Source organism: Centrocercus urophasianus, unplaced genomic scaffold (genome assembly GCF_019232065.1).
Source record: "Centrocercus urophasianus isolate 14NV4802_14NV808 unplaced genomic scaffold, USGS_Curo_1.0 seq_9, whole genome shotgun sequence".
In the NCBI taxonomy this organism is placed as follows: Eukaryota; Metazoa; Chordata; class Aves; order Galliformes; family Phasianidae; genus Centrocercus; species Centrocercus urophasianus.
The window spans coordinates 1,885,565-1,900,943 of record NW_024885532.1 but is presented as its reverse complement, the minus strand read 5'-3'; the positions used below and the strand labels follow the sequence as shown (position 1 = coordinate 1,900,943).

Sequence of the window (15,379 nt, the reverse complement as noted above, 5' to 3'; positions counted from 1 at the left end):
GCTTTCTCCCTCAAACCTGGTAGTATACAGTGATAATTTCATTCAGCAAAAAGCTTTTTCTTCTTATATTTCTGGAAAAAAAAGAATATTGATTTATTTTTCTCTTCCATTTCTAAGGCCATCATCCTTACATAACTAGTTTGTTCAGCATTAGACAGCTGGATAATTTTCTACTATTTATATTATCAGCCTACCTATTTAATTGTAACTTAAGTACACAGATTCATTTCTGGTATAGCTTCCAATGAGCATTCAGATGCAGCCCCACTGTGGGCCCTAGGCTACATGGAGGGAGGTAAATGAGTGTAGGATTTGAAAGCAATGGTTTGTTTTCTGCAGTCATTCCAAAGGAAAAACTTGCTGAGACAAAAGGTGTTTGACTGATACTGTGCATGGAAGAAAAAGCATAGTTTAGTTTTCAGGCTCCAGGAGGGTTTGTAGAACAAGCGCATGGCTAAAAATGACCTTTCCATCAGTAAGCTCAGCAAATTTGATTTGGAGATGGTTGGGATATCGCAAATAGGGATTTTTATGCTACTATTTTCTGCAAAAGCACTTTCAAAGTAGGATTGCACTTTAAATCATTCAGTTTCAAATAGCATTGGACTTTGAGGACAGTATGGAGACAGAGATTATGTAAAAAGCAGCAGAAAAAAAATAAATTATCTTCTCTTCAGCTTTAGGGTTCTCTAGCAACTAGCACATTTCACAGTTATTGTCACTGAAAGCAAAGACTGATATGGCATTGAAGATACTGATAGTACTGTAAATTACTCAAGAAATTCCTAATCTTCTAACACTATAGCTTTAAACAGGCTCATTGTGCACTTAGTATCAGTTCAGTGAAATTAAAAAAAAAAAAAAGTTTCAGCAGACAGGTTTAAAATGGAAGTCAGTCAAGCACACTTTCCTGGCCAAATCAAGCAAATTTCAATGCACACATAGCTGAAACCTCCTGTGATGAAATATTGGCTCTGTATGGCAAGACATGCTGGCTGTGACTTCAATTGTCTGCTTTAAAACACAAACCTCCTGCAGAAAAAAGATTATTTACTAGCTAAGTAAAGTGCTTGTTGAAAATCCAAAGAAATCATTTGTGTGATAAATAAGGTTGCTTATTACCAAGCTAGGATGATTATAGCTATTTTATGAAATTTTAATTACATTATGTGGCTGCTCAAATATTGGTTTTGAACATTAATCAAGTTACTTGGGAAGCATTTCATGGAAGGGAAAATAAAAATGAAATGGTTTATTTACTTATCCCAATGTATTAAAAACAAAATTCAGCAGGGAAATCATGAAAAAGCCATCAGGAAGAAAGCACTGTGAACAGAGTGTTCACAGTCAATAGAAGTCTGAAACAAATTTTCACTTGAATGATTCACCAGCATGGACTTAGTAGTATCTCCATGCTCCAGACAGCACAGTATGCTTAAAAGGCTGTGTGTATAATTTTAAAGGTAAGTCTATAGTCTGAAGCAGTCAGATGCTTTACATGTTTAGGAAACCATAAGGAAACCATGTTACTGGATAAACAAGATGTCTACCCATTTTGTTATTCAAAACATAAAACTATTTATGTGCTCTGAAAAGTCAATAAAAATGCTCGGTCAAAAAGATAGGAGAAAGAGTAGGCAGTGAGGAGAGGTGAATTTAAGTCTGCATTAACTAGACAGAAACAGATTGACACTGAACTGATGTGACAGGTCCCATGTTTTGTCACTGCATATGTTTCCAGTCTCCATGATTTATTTCCTGTAGCAAATTGCACAGGACAGAGATGTCACCAGAAGTCTGCTGCATTATTTCATTTTATGTTTTCATTAGCCTTCAGAAGCATTCCAGGTTTGTATTAACACTGCTGACTTGAACAGCAGTTCCTGGGCACTAGCTGTGCATGCAGTATTACTATGTGCAGATCAGCAATGACAGTGGCAAAACCCTCCTGATGGTGCTTCGTCATTTATGTCTGTTGTATTCAGTAAGGTCCTTAAAATTGAAATAAATAAGCTCACATCTCCCTTACTGCATGACAAAAGAGAGCAGTAATTACAACTTAGTTCTGCTTTATACATATCCCCAAATGGAGTTATGTGGGGAAAGAAAAAAAAAAAAAAGGAGGCTTTTCCCTTCCTTATCTCCCTCACAGAAGCCAATAGAAGGCACAAAAGATTTCCTCCGAGTCGGAAGCTGCTGCTGGCTTAGAAGGAATAGGGAAAGGACAAAAATGAAATACCAGATGCTGTCTTGTATTTCTGTCTAGCTGTATGAAAAAATAAATAAATAAATAAAACATGCCTTGCATCAAGGTATTGCTTCACTTGGCTTCACACTGCATTCTTGCATATTCTTCTACAGCTAAGGGATCCTTTTAGAAATTCTCCAACAGAATATTGTTTATACTAAAGAGGAGGGCTACCATAAAGTATAGTCAGGAACATGGTTAGTGATTTTACAATTTTCTTGTGATTTGACACTTAAAAATCAATGTACTGCTTCACTGTGCATCTGGCTATGAAAAGTTGATTATTAGTCACCAAAGGTGATGAGAAGAATAGCAGTAAGGAAAGCATCAAAATTTTCTTTCATTATGATATCTTAATTTTAAGTATATCAATACTATTTCTTAAGACGTGTCTGTAAATGTCTTTCAAACCTGCTGATATTGTATTAAAATAACATGCTTTAAAGAATAAACTCTAGCACTTCTTGGCAATGAGAATTTCTTGATCATTTTCTAGATTTAAATCTGCACTCTTCCCAAAACTATTTTATTTGTGTCGTGCAACATAAACCTTATCCAGATAAAATATTTGAATTTATTTATAATAACTTCATTACTAACATCTGATATGATTTGTGGCATTTGTTTTCCCTTCAGACAAGACAAAATATCTTGGAAGAGAAAAACAAAATAGAACAGCTTAGAGATAGGACGATCAGATAAAATTTTGAGTCTGATCAATTTTCGTGCAATGAAGGATAAGGTAGCAAGAAAAGCAAAGGATGATGTAGGTACTCTAAGTGTGCTTTAAACTATTGTGGAACATGATATACCCTTGGTACTTAATCTCTTTCCAAAGCCCGTCTGTTTATCTAAATCAACATTTTGTTTAGATCATTTTGAAGCTGTTATCCAATGTTGCATTTTCATTGAGTGTCAGCTCAGATCTTCTGCTAAAGACAGCTTTGTCCAGGACTGGACATTAATGATTTTTTAATCATTTTTATTCCTGTTTGTTTTAGACTGAATTGTTTACTATGTGATGTAGACAAAATTCCCCCATACTTAATAACATCCTAAAGTTTGGTTCCAAGGATAGAAAAGGTTTTGAACTCTTACGTGTATGTTGAGTTTTCACCTTCCTGTTTAACCAAAATTAAACATGGTAAAGCTTACAAGGAACACAGTAAAACTGACTTGCCAAAGACTGCTCAGGGCTGTGCAGTATTTCATAACTCCTGAAGGTATCATTAGCCATGGTAGTTGTTCCATAGCATTTCACCTGGGCATGTCTTAAATTAAATAGTGGAAAATTGAGGGAAAAGAGAGACATTCAAGGAAAAATAATTTTTCAGTGCAAAAGCCATTCATGTCCAAGAATATCCACATTTCTGTCTTTTGAACTTTTTTTAATTTCAGCTCAATAAGATTTGAGTAAGCATATTTTATATTGCAATAACTATGTAATTATTTTGGTTTTATAATACTTTTCAATCTAGAGAATCCCTTGAAACTTCAGTCTTCATCTAAGGGACTGGGAGATGACTGCTGAATACCAGTGTGGCTGAACAGGAAATAGCTTTTTGTCATATCAAACTTTCAGGATTTAAAAAACCACTTCTCCAGTCTTTTTTATCATCAGATTAGGGACTATTTCATGTGAATGAAAAAGTCTCTTCTTGATTCATATTATGCATGCTTCATCCTAACTCATCCTCATTTCTTTCCCAGCTGCTGTTGTGCAGCAGCTTTTTCCTTTCTTAAATCTGTTCTCCCAGAGTCACAACCAGTGTTACTCAAAACCCAGCTCTTACCACCACTTATTCCCAGGATAGGGAAGACAACTCAAAGAATAAAAGCCAGAAGAATTTTGGATCATGCCAAAGACAATTTAATAAGTTAAGGAAAGAGAACAATGTCAGATAGCCTCTGAGCAACATCTACTTTCCAAGATAGAACTCCTCAAGTTATTATTTCATATGGAATATCCCTCAAGTCACCCGTCCTGGCTGCATCCCCTCCCAGATTCTTGCCCACCCACCAGCCTACCTACTTCAAGGGCAGAGTGAGAAAAAAAACGAACTTCAGTGTCCAAGCCCTGTTCAACAATAGCTAGAATGTTGTGCTATCAGCACTCGTTTAGCCTTAAATCTAAAATGTATCACTGTACTGACTGCTGTGGGGGTAACTAACTCCATTTCAGCCAGACCCTGCAAAATCAAAGCAATTAATTTTCATAATTCATCTTTTTCTAATGGAAAAACTCGTTTGCTGGGAAAAAAAAAAAAAATCCCTATCAGTTTCATACTAATAATCCATTCTAAGAAGTTCCATGTATGAGAGCACAAACCTTGTTTTCCTTCTAAGGAAACAACACAAAGTGTTTAGTTACTCATTTATTTACTTTGAAATGACAAGGTTGGTCAACTGCCTCACTTCAGAACATTGCTTATATTGTATACTCAATACAAGAGCATGTAACTAAGGAAAGAAACAAAAGATAAAACTATAGGATCATATGTCTAGAAAAACACTTACACTAATGTTGTTTTACTTATCCTGGCATTTATTTCCTGCCCCTTTGCTATTTGTTGCTATATTCCTTTATGTACAACTGAAGGGTTCTACAGTCAATGTGATCAGGATGCTTTTATATTGGATGTATTAAGGAAGACAGTATTTTTTAAAGAAAACAATATTAGGGCACAAACTAAAATTTCTCGATTCCTAAATAGCTCTGCTTTTTTTTTTTTTTTTTTTTAATTTACAGTTATAAAATCTATAAATTAAAAATACTCATAAAATCATTTGTGTTGCAAGGACCCAACCCCCTGCAATGAACGGGGACACCTACAGCTAGATCAAGTTGTTCAGAGCCCCATCCACACTGACCTTGAATATCTCCAGGGATGAGGCATCCACATCTCTCTGGGCAACCAGTTCCAATGTCTCACCACCCCTATTGTAAAAAACTTCTACCTTATATCCAATCTAAAATAATAATGTGTATTAATGAAACTTGAAATGGCATTTCCAGATTGCACTTGGATGTAAGGTTATATGTATTAGAACACATAAGATGGAATTAAAATTTAAGGAGCTATAGAAATAACCAGATAGCTGCTCTTTTGGCTGTGTTAAGGGATTTTAATCCTATAGGGTTGCATTCTTGTAAGTCTGTGTGAAAGAGAATCACATTACATAGAACATGTAAGTGATACAGAATCAATACCAAAACAGAGATGGATTTCTGTCCTTCTTAATTTAAAATCTGGTCTTTTTTCTTCCTCGCAAATAGTTTCATTGTGGATCTTCCTTCTTCTTCTCCTCCGCTGACCTGGAACTTCCCCCTTGTTTTGCCTGTTGTTCACAGGAGCCCTGTGCACTGCACATTCACCCTGCGCATTTGCTAAATGACACAGCCTCTTTTAGTTACTCAGATATTTAAATTACAGAGGTTCTTTTTTTGGCACAGTCAAATTCTTCTCCTCCTACAAGGAAAATTTCTTACTGATATCCACTGTCTCTTTTTTTTTTTTTTTTTCCCTCAAGTCTAATGTAATTCATTTGTTTGCTCTGCTCCCCTCTGGGTTTTAAATAAAATCTCCAAACATTCCCAAACACCTTGGTAAGGTCTTAGTCCCATTTAAATTGCATACAATGTAAGCATTCGGTATTTTAAGATGTTTTATAAATGATATTCCCTTGTAAGCTATTTTCAAAAATAGTGTGACGCCTCTGAAAAGGGAGAACTGTGAACAACAGTGACTTACTTCATAGGCTAGGTCTTTGTCATTAGGTTAAGAAAAGATACTGATGCAGTAATAAAACAACAGAAATTAAAACTTTCAAGACATTTATCATAGTCACATAAATTCATAATCTGAATTAATGCTTTAATTCAGAGAAGATTCTTCTCTGGGATTTTCTGCCATTTGGTTTAGACATCTTAACATCTCACTGATAAGACAACAATGGACATCTCTTTTATCTCTCTGCATCGTATTTGGAGGAGCTCAGGTGCCTAAATCAACATTTTGAGTTCTGCTCCCAGTACATATCAGGTTTGCAGTGTGACATTCAAATCGCTTTTTTCTCCTTTGGAGTAGCTTCATTTCCACCTTAAGTTGTTTCCCTACTCTGAAGTATTTATTACCTATTCCAACATCCTTTCCAGGATGCCTTTCAAGCAGGAGAATCATTGTGTTTTCTTGAATCATTTTTTCAACTATAGTTGCTCTTAACTTATTCTAGGAAAAAAAGTGATGGAATATAAAAAAATAGAGAGGCAGAAGGACAGATAGAAGTTAGTGAGATTCAGATTAAAATAGCTGTTATCCTTTTTAATAAATCCAAACTAAATTATGTTTCTTGTTAATTATATAGATGACGGTTAGAAAAAGACAAGATGTGGAGTTCTATTTCAGAGATTAGAGTAATTCCTGTATTCCTGAATTGAGTAGGACACTTCGAGGGCATAGAAACTAGAGCTAAGTTTTAAAGCTATTTATCCAGAGATTACATAGGTTGCTCTGAAAGTCATGCCTCCCACTTATGGAAACAGATGTATACATATATACATATATACATATATATACACATATACATACACATACACATAAATATAAATGAAATATTGTTTACAATATAATTGTTTACAATAAAGCAAAAAATAAAGTAAAGCTATTTGAATGCTATTGTGTAAGTCCATGATCCATGAGATCAGCAAGTGCCTGTATCACAAGTAATAATTGTTTTTAGGTACAAGCGAATGTTTTACAAATTTTGAAAAAATAAGAGAAGATAATCAGAATATATCTGGTGGAGCAAAATAGATTTCTAAGCTGACAGTTCTTAAAGCTAGCCCTGAAGGGAAAGAAATTGTGGTGACATGTAAGACAGTGAGAAAAGGAAAGAAATCTATATCTCAAGTTAAAATAGATTCTATTTGCTAACTGTGATCTGGATTTTAAGCATTTATGCTTTATGTAATGATTTTGGTCTCTACAATAATGTATGATGGAGAGTGAAGGGTTATTTACAAATTTCCAAAATTGTCATAAATACCAGTTGAGACAGTTGCAATAGATTTGATCCTACAGCTGAAGTGGATATATATTTTTCAGCTTACAAGAGTTTATAAAAGGCAATTATTTTTTTCTTTATAATCTGCTTTAAAAAAAATATTAATCAGTGTTGCTGAAACCAAAAGGGATATCTCTGTTGGAATTTCTATTAGCAAGCAGTGGTTATCTATACTAAAATTCTATAATGAAAAGCTTGGAAAAACTAATTTGGCATTTACTGTGAATTAAGATGGTAGAAATAAAAATCAGTCTACCAAAATGAAGAAAATTGGACTGAGACTTTCCTATTTCTCTCTGTTTTTGTGAAGAAATGTGAAGAATGTTTATCATTTTCATCTGTAAGTCACTATTTGTTCCACTTGTCTAATGAAGGTTAAAAAAAAAAACGGAGACTATAGTTTACGATAAAGCAAAAGAAAAAAAAAAAAAAAGACGATTATGCCTGATCACATTTTAAAGATTCATATTTGATCCTACAAATCAGATAGTCTTGCTAATCATTGCACAACTTTATTTCAAGAAAATTGGCAAAAAGTTCAGCAAAAAGTCCTATAGTCTTTTATACTTATACAGTCCTTGCGTGTGTGTTTTTTTTAATTTCAAAACACCTTCCAGATATTTAATCATGGTGATTTCTTATGGTTTCAAATGGACTTTTAAATTTATTTGCATGAGTTAATGATAAATGAAGCAGCTAGCTCAATACACTGTACTGTCAGACCAGAAAATACTTTTCCAACAGCACTTCTTTGCTGACTCTGCAGTGGTAGCCATTCTTCTCGTGTAACAGAAAAAATACACTGCTCGCTCACTCTAAGAGAAAAGGAGCTTTCTTTGTTTAAGTTCTCTATATAGCATGGGAAGGATTCATTCTTTGCAACTTAAAAAGAGCAAGCAATACTGGCAATTAAGTGTAATCATAGAATCATAGAATCATAGAATCACCAAGGTTGGAAAAGACCTAAAAGATCACCCAGTCCAACCGTTCACCTATTCCCAACAGCTCCCACTAAACCATGTCCCTCAACACAACATCCAGCCTTTCCTTGAACACCCCCAGGCTCGGTGACTCCACCACCTCCCTGGGCAGTCCATTCCAGTGCCTGACCACCCTTTCTGAAAAGTAATACTTCCTCATGTCCAGTCTGAATCTCCCCTGCCGTAGCTTGAAGCCATTCCCCCTGGTCCTATCACTAATGACACGAGAGAAGAGGCCGACCCTCAGCTCACTACAACCTCCCTTCAGGAAGTTATAGAGAGCAATGAGGTCTCCCCTGAGCCTCCTCTTCTCCAGGCTGAACATTCCCAGCTCCGTCAGCCTCTCCTCATATGGCCTGTGTTCCAGACCCCTCACCAGCTTTGTTGCCCTCCTTTGAACATGTTCCAGGGCCTCAATGTCTTTCTTGCAGTGAGGGGCCCAAAACTGGACACAGTACTCGAGGTGCAGCCTCACCAGTGCTGAGTATAGGGGAACAATCACCTCTCTGCTCCTGCTGGCAATACTGTTTCTGATGCACTGTTTCTGATGTTTCTGATCTTCTTTTTAATCATGTAACTTGCCACTCTTGTAGCAGAAAGATTTTAAAGACAGTGGCCCTCCCTGATCTTCAAGAACAACATTAAAGCTTAGAAATTAAGATAATTCCCTTACATTCAATAAACTTGTTGAAAGGACACTTATTTTCTATGTAAGAATTACAATTGTTTAGAAAACACAGCTGCTTTTAAGTTGGGCTCCTTTATTATACATGCACTTGTTTTTGACGTACACTGTCATTTACTGTATCTCTTCTGAAAGCAGTCGAATTAATACAGTTATATTTATTTTCTGAAGAAAACATCAAACTGGAGGAACAAAACCCCTAAAAGTATTGCTCGGTTTTCTGCAGCATGTCATAGAAGGAAAAATGCCAGATCATCTATCACTTCTATCAACACTACTGGATAAAATCATTGTAGGCAAGCATTTAGTTCTTAGAAGAAAAAGTTTGGCAGATGCTGAATGGAGCTGCTGACATTTTGCTGGGAAATTCAGACTGATCACATAGTACAGGGAGACTGAATATTAGATCAGATGTGTTTTCCTTTTATTAAACATTTATCCTTATGCATGTTTATTTCCACACTGCTTGTTATTTCAGTTTTGCATAGGCTTCAGCAACTTTCAGAGTCTTTTACTAATAATCTACTAATAAATCCATGCAGATTTAAAACAAGAATCAATTCAGCAAGCCTTAAGTTATATGATTATTGAGGAAAAAAGAATTATTAGATTATGTAGTAGCAACTTGTTTATATCTTCTTCTAAAATAAGATTTACTATGAAGATAAAAGGATAGTATTTTACACCAGTAGAATTTCTGCAGAAAACTAAGTGTTTCAGCAGATTTTACACACAGTAAGGGCTTTCTTTACTTTGTTTCCCTACCTACCCATTTTTTCTGTTATAGACTCTTTAATTTTTCTTCTGTCAAAACTCACTGATTCTTATAGCTCATTTCAGGGATGTATTCAGTATTTATACTTATATTTTTTAAATCTATTTTTCTATAAATTCACAAAGTCTATAAAGGTTTGTTCTGTTTATTTACATTCTTGTCTGGACAGTTCCTACTTTTTGCAGTGTTTATGTTTATTATTATTTATGTTTGTAGTGGTTACTGAACAAATAAAGATATATGAACAGACATTCAAAGATGTCAAACAGCCAAAGTTTCTATTGCCTTCAATAGAAGCTTTGTGAAGCATCTTCAAAAATGTGTGAATAGTGTCCTAGTCGAAGATGTATGTTTCAGTACAAATTATTTAAAATTTCATGACTATACAGATGTCATGTCTCAATATTAAGAGGCAGTTTCTGAAGGAGGATGAAGTAGTAGATGCCTTCTGCAGCTATAGTATTTTCTAAAAATGGAATGGCATTTTATTTGCGTTAAGCTGGAAGCTGGATGGGTTTTTACAGGGTATGTGTAAAATAAGTTACAGTTATTGATAGACCTATCCTCGACATCTTTTTTTGTTCTTGTTGTTTCTTTCTGTTTTGTGGCAGCCCTTGACAACCAAAATTGGTTTTACTTCATCCATGCTTCATATCAGAGAAATAAAATAGCGAGTACTGACACGTCTAAGACAAGTTATATCCATGTGATATCACTTCTTTTTCATTTTGGTCTGTCATCTTGTTTTCACTCCACGCTCATCCTCACTCCCAATGAAGGGATGCACTTAATGTGATAGTTCTTTCGAATACATGCAGGAAATTCAGTTTCATCATCATTATGCCCCATCTACCTTGAATGAGAAAGCATGTTTGAAAACATGATTTGAACTACATTTTAAAATATATTTTTCTAAATATATTTCCTATTCATTTTGCTTGCTTAAATGCTACCCATTCATGGATTTTGTCTTTATATCAGTCTATTTTTCAGGTGAATTTTGAAAGTTGTTGCCCACTGATAAAGTCAAATTGTTATCTTAGACTGTATCTGTGGCTATTTCTTCCTTCTACCTACTGTCTCTAAGGATGAAATTTGAGAACAGAAGGATAGATAAACACATTTGTGAGATGGAGAGAGAGAGAGGGAGAAAGACTGAAAAAACTACTGTCTGCTATACCTAACTATTCCAACTAAATTTCCCACCACTGAAGATCTGTCTCTTTTTAATCTCTGCCACCATCAGGATCTCTCTGCAGAGAATTCACTGAGAATCAGTGAGGCTTGGATACTATTTAAAAAAAGAGAGATGGATTTTGCCACTTGTTTCTACTATATGTACTCACAGTATCATATTCAAAGTGATTGTTTTATCTTTTCTAATTATTAATACGCAAAATCATATACTATCTTCTCAAAATTTAGACTGCTTTAGTGCCAGTCATTAGTAATGAACCTGTGTGTTATTGCCAATCATTCTACTGGCTGTTAAAAAAAAAAAAAAGAAACATTGGCATTATACTCCATTATGTTTATATCAATCAGTCATGTCATACTGTAATATTATTGTATCTGGCAGAGTGCGCAGCCAAGAAAAACTAACATTATTCACAAGAAATGTCTTAAAGGGATGTTGTCCAAGTTCCAGTACTATCAACAGAGAATGACATATAGTAGGAAGGTTACTTTGCAACGAGTTTGTTTTTCTCACGATAATGTTGAACTTTCTGTTGTAATCTCATGTGGCCATGTATGTTTATGATTCATTTTACGCTCAAGTGGAGTCAAGTTTAATTTTTGCATTTCAGTGTCACAGAATCTTTTGAATTCTAGAAGACAAATATAAAAAAAGGGCAGTTTTAGGAAATTTAAACAGAAAAGGGTAGCACTTATTTCGTGCTTGTATGGGGACGTAATTATAGAAATACAGTAGATTTTTAAGCAAAACTTAGTGATCCCTGGTGTTGCACATCTTTAATCTTTTTTCTAAATGTAAGCACAGTGATTAAATAAAATAGTGATGATTATTACATAACCAATAGACTACCCGTCTTGGGATTTTTGCTGTTGGAAGAATTCCTTTTGTCTCTACAGTGTGTTGTCTAAGTCCGCATTTTACCTTCCAAAGGAAAGCTAAAGAATGGACACCCAACCTAAATGTTGGTGATGCAGAGAAGCAGGTGCCTTCCTGCTTCTGGGAAGCCGTAAGAGCAATCATTTCTCCCATTTTACCTCATTAATAACTTTCATTCTTACTGTTTTTACTACTTGCAGTAGAACTTTTTCCTTGTTCTTTATTTTACTTTTTTTATATATATAATATTGACTTTTTTTTCAGTTAATTTATTGTAATGTTTACTATAGAAAATACATTAAGTGCATTTTCTTGTCACACATAAATTATACCGATCGAAATTGATGGTTTATGGACATTTAATGTTGGCAAGCAAAAAATCTTTTCTTTTAAACAGTTTGTTAGTTTGTTGGAGAGCTTCTGGCAAGGCAGTCATGCATGATGCCTGTACTTGTTAAAAAAAAACTTTGAAAGAAATGGAAGCATTCTAATCATCTTTTTCTCTGCAAGCACCAGGTGTGAGTGGCATCATGTGATGAAAACATATTCCATATTTCCAAAGGTCATGAGCTTCCATGATATGAAATTCAAGCAGTATCATCTGTGGCTTTACATGATGATAGGAATTCACAGAGGAGATTTTGTATTTGCTGTTATATAAACTACAGGAATTAAAGGAATGTTGAAGACATACAGCCAGTGTATACATGTGTATGTATGTGCATTTTCTTTTGTGCTGATTTTTTTTTTTTTTTTTTTTTTTTTTTGCTTAGAAAGATATGTATTTGCTTTTGGATCATCTCCCTTAAACAGATGGTATCTTTGTGATTGTTGTGACACTTCATTGTTGCTGCCGGCTGATGACTCAACAAAGGAAAATCCCAGCACACTCAATAGGAGAAAATAAGGCTGTTTGGTGTTCTTTGCTACATCTAATTTTCTAAGAGAATTTCAACAGATGCGACAATTTTGCTGAAATGTTGTCAAAACAATAGCAACAAGTTGACAAATCAAATCTGGCTCATATTCAGTCCCCTAGTATTATATCAGTTCAACTGTAATAACAAGGGAATTTATTCAGTGTCATCCTTGACAACTTGATCATTCTAGATGGCATATTATCAATTTTTTGTCTTTTTCCGTGCCTTGCTATTTGTCTTGCATGTTATTCTTTCCAGTATTTTTAACAATTATTTCCAAAAGTAGTGGGCCCTGATTCTCAAGGTTAAAAAAAAAATAAATAAAATCATAAGCACAGGAATTAGAAATCTGAGGTGAAATATGATCAAAACAAAGTTTTAGTAGAGAGTAGTCTTATTTTGTGCTATTTTCCGATATAAAATTGGGAATTGGAGTATTGGAGTATCATAATAGTGAAATGAAGGAGTGTTTGACAGCATCTGATGAAGTGTGATAAATAGGTTTTTTGAGGGATGTTATTTCACTCACTCAACAAAATGTTCCTGTGAATCCACAGTGAGATTTTTTTATGAAATGCTTTCCACTCTGTTGAATAAAACTGATGTTGACAGGTTTTGTTGGAATTACATAAGAAAGACGGAAGAGAAGGAACCCAGAAGGGTGGTCAGCCTTTGTGAATGACTGGAGATAGAAGTTCATGCTGTGTCCAGTTTTGAAAACAGAAACACCGAAATCTCTGTAGCCACTGTCTGAAATAACAGACTTCTAATATATTCACTTACTCGCTGCATATATGATTGACTTCTCATCTTTGCTGCTGGTTTTGTTGTTTGGTGGGTTTTTTTTGTTTTTTTTTTGTTTTTTTTTTTTTTTTAAAAATTTAAAATTTAAAATTTTTAAAAAAAACAAAGCCAAAAAAAAAAAAAAAAAAAAAAAGCTTATTTCATAGATTGACAATCATTCAGAAGATTCCATCTCTTGATCTCTCAGGGAGCTACTCAGTATGTTCCAGGCTTGGTTACTCTCTGTTTATGCAGTGCAGCTGCTGAATTCTCTGCATCGTCAGTGTGGATTCAGGAGCCAGAGATGCCTTGTGAGAATATGCAAATTCAAAACATTACATGATTAAAAACCTGAAGTGATATAAATCAATCAAAAATCTCCACATACAGCCTGGTTTTCAGAGTATGTTGACTGATTAACCATTTTTATAGCAATGAAAACCAAAAGCAAAAGTTTAAAGAAAATGGGAATTGATGCTATCAAATCTGAATCAGGGAGACAGTATGCTCTGAAGAGTGTCATGTGAAGCATGATGTCAGTGATCTGCATTTGGATGACATATGGGCTCAATATGGGCAAGTACAAAATTTGACCTTCCACAGCAAGAGTGAAAAGACAAGTAATTTTAAAAAAATATGTTGCATACTTTCTGTAAACAAATAGAAACTTAGTCCTCACAACTGATATGTATTACATCGTAAAATTACTCTTTTATATACAACATACTAATGAAGAATTAAAACATACCTGGTACTTTTCTTTCTACAGCACGCTTGGTAACATCCAAAATATTTTTTACAGTGGTCTGGCACCACTGTACGTCATTGCAGTGCATCACTGTCTACATAACATCTTCTGAAAAACTGATGTCAGTGTGATCATGCCTGTTTTATGACGACAGCTGCTACAGGCATCATACTAGCATATGTACAAGGAAAGAGAATTACATGGATTAAATCAGGAAAAATTAATATTCTGAAATAATTGCCCTAAAATCTAAAATGAGATCTTTTTACTCTTTACTTATTCAGTCACCTCCTTTCCATTTCAGGGTTAATCTTAAAATTAGTTTAAAACATGCGAGATATATTGTTTAAAATATGCAAAACGACCTTTCATTTAAAAAAAAAAAAAAAAAAAAAAAAAGAAGGAAAGAAAGAAAGAGAAAAAATGGTAAATGTGAGTTAAAATTACATTCTGAATTCAAGCCAGCTTAGACCTTTACCACAGTCCCAGATGGCACTGTGTGTGGCCTTGTTGCCTCTGTATCTGAGTGCTTTTTAATGTTGAAGAAAGCCCATTACTGAAGTCTTATTCTGTGTGTGCTGTCATCCACCATCCAGTTTTTGGAGAATCTAGAGACAGCCTTGTGCTGATGAAGTCTAGGCCTTGAATAAAATTTCCAAAAGTGTTCCAGTGGCAAGAAGCTCAATCTATTAAAATTCGATAGGCTATAGACTTCTAAATTGCTCTGAGCCAGAACAGTTAACCTTCTGAACAGATTTGCAGGTTTTATCACTGGATACTCATTTTCTTCTTCTGTTTTTGCTCAACACCTTTGTCCATGCAGACATCACAGGCAAGCCATTAACAGCATTTTAATAGGAACTGTAATGAGGGATGCACAGACTATAACCTCAGCATTTGCAAAGAAGAATTTTCTTCATTCCAACCACCAGTTTGCAGTTAGTTGAGAGTGCCGCTGCATTAGCTCTATAAAATACCCAAAGAAAAGCCAAAGTAAAGTAATTAAACATGAATGCCTGAAGGCCATGAAGGCCTGCAGATTGTTACAGTGTTAGGTTAAAAAAAAAAAAAAAAAAAAAAAAAAAAAAAAAAAAAAAAAAAA

At 34.6% G+C, this 15,379-nt stretch overlaps 1 protein-coding gene across 1 annotated transcript in view; it reads left to right on the top strand.

Moving 5' to 3' along the window:
* Positions 1-15,379, top strand: part of GPC6 (glypican 6) — a 701,587-nt gene that overhangs the window by 452,291 nt on the left and 233,917 nt on the right. The gene's annotated exons all lie outside the window — the stretch shown is intronic.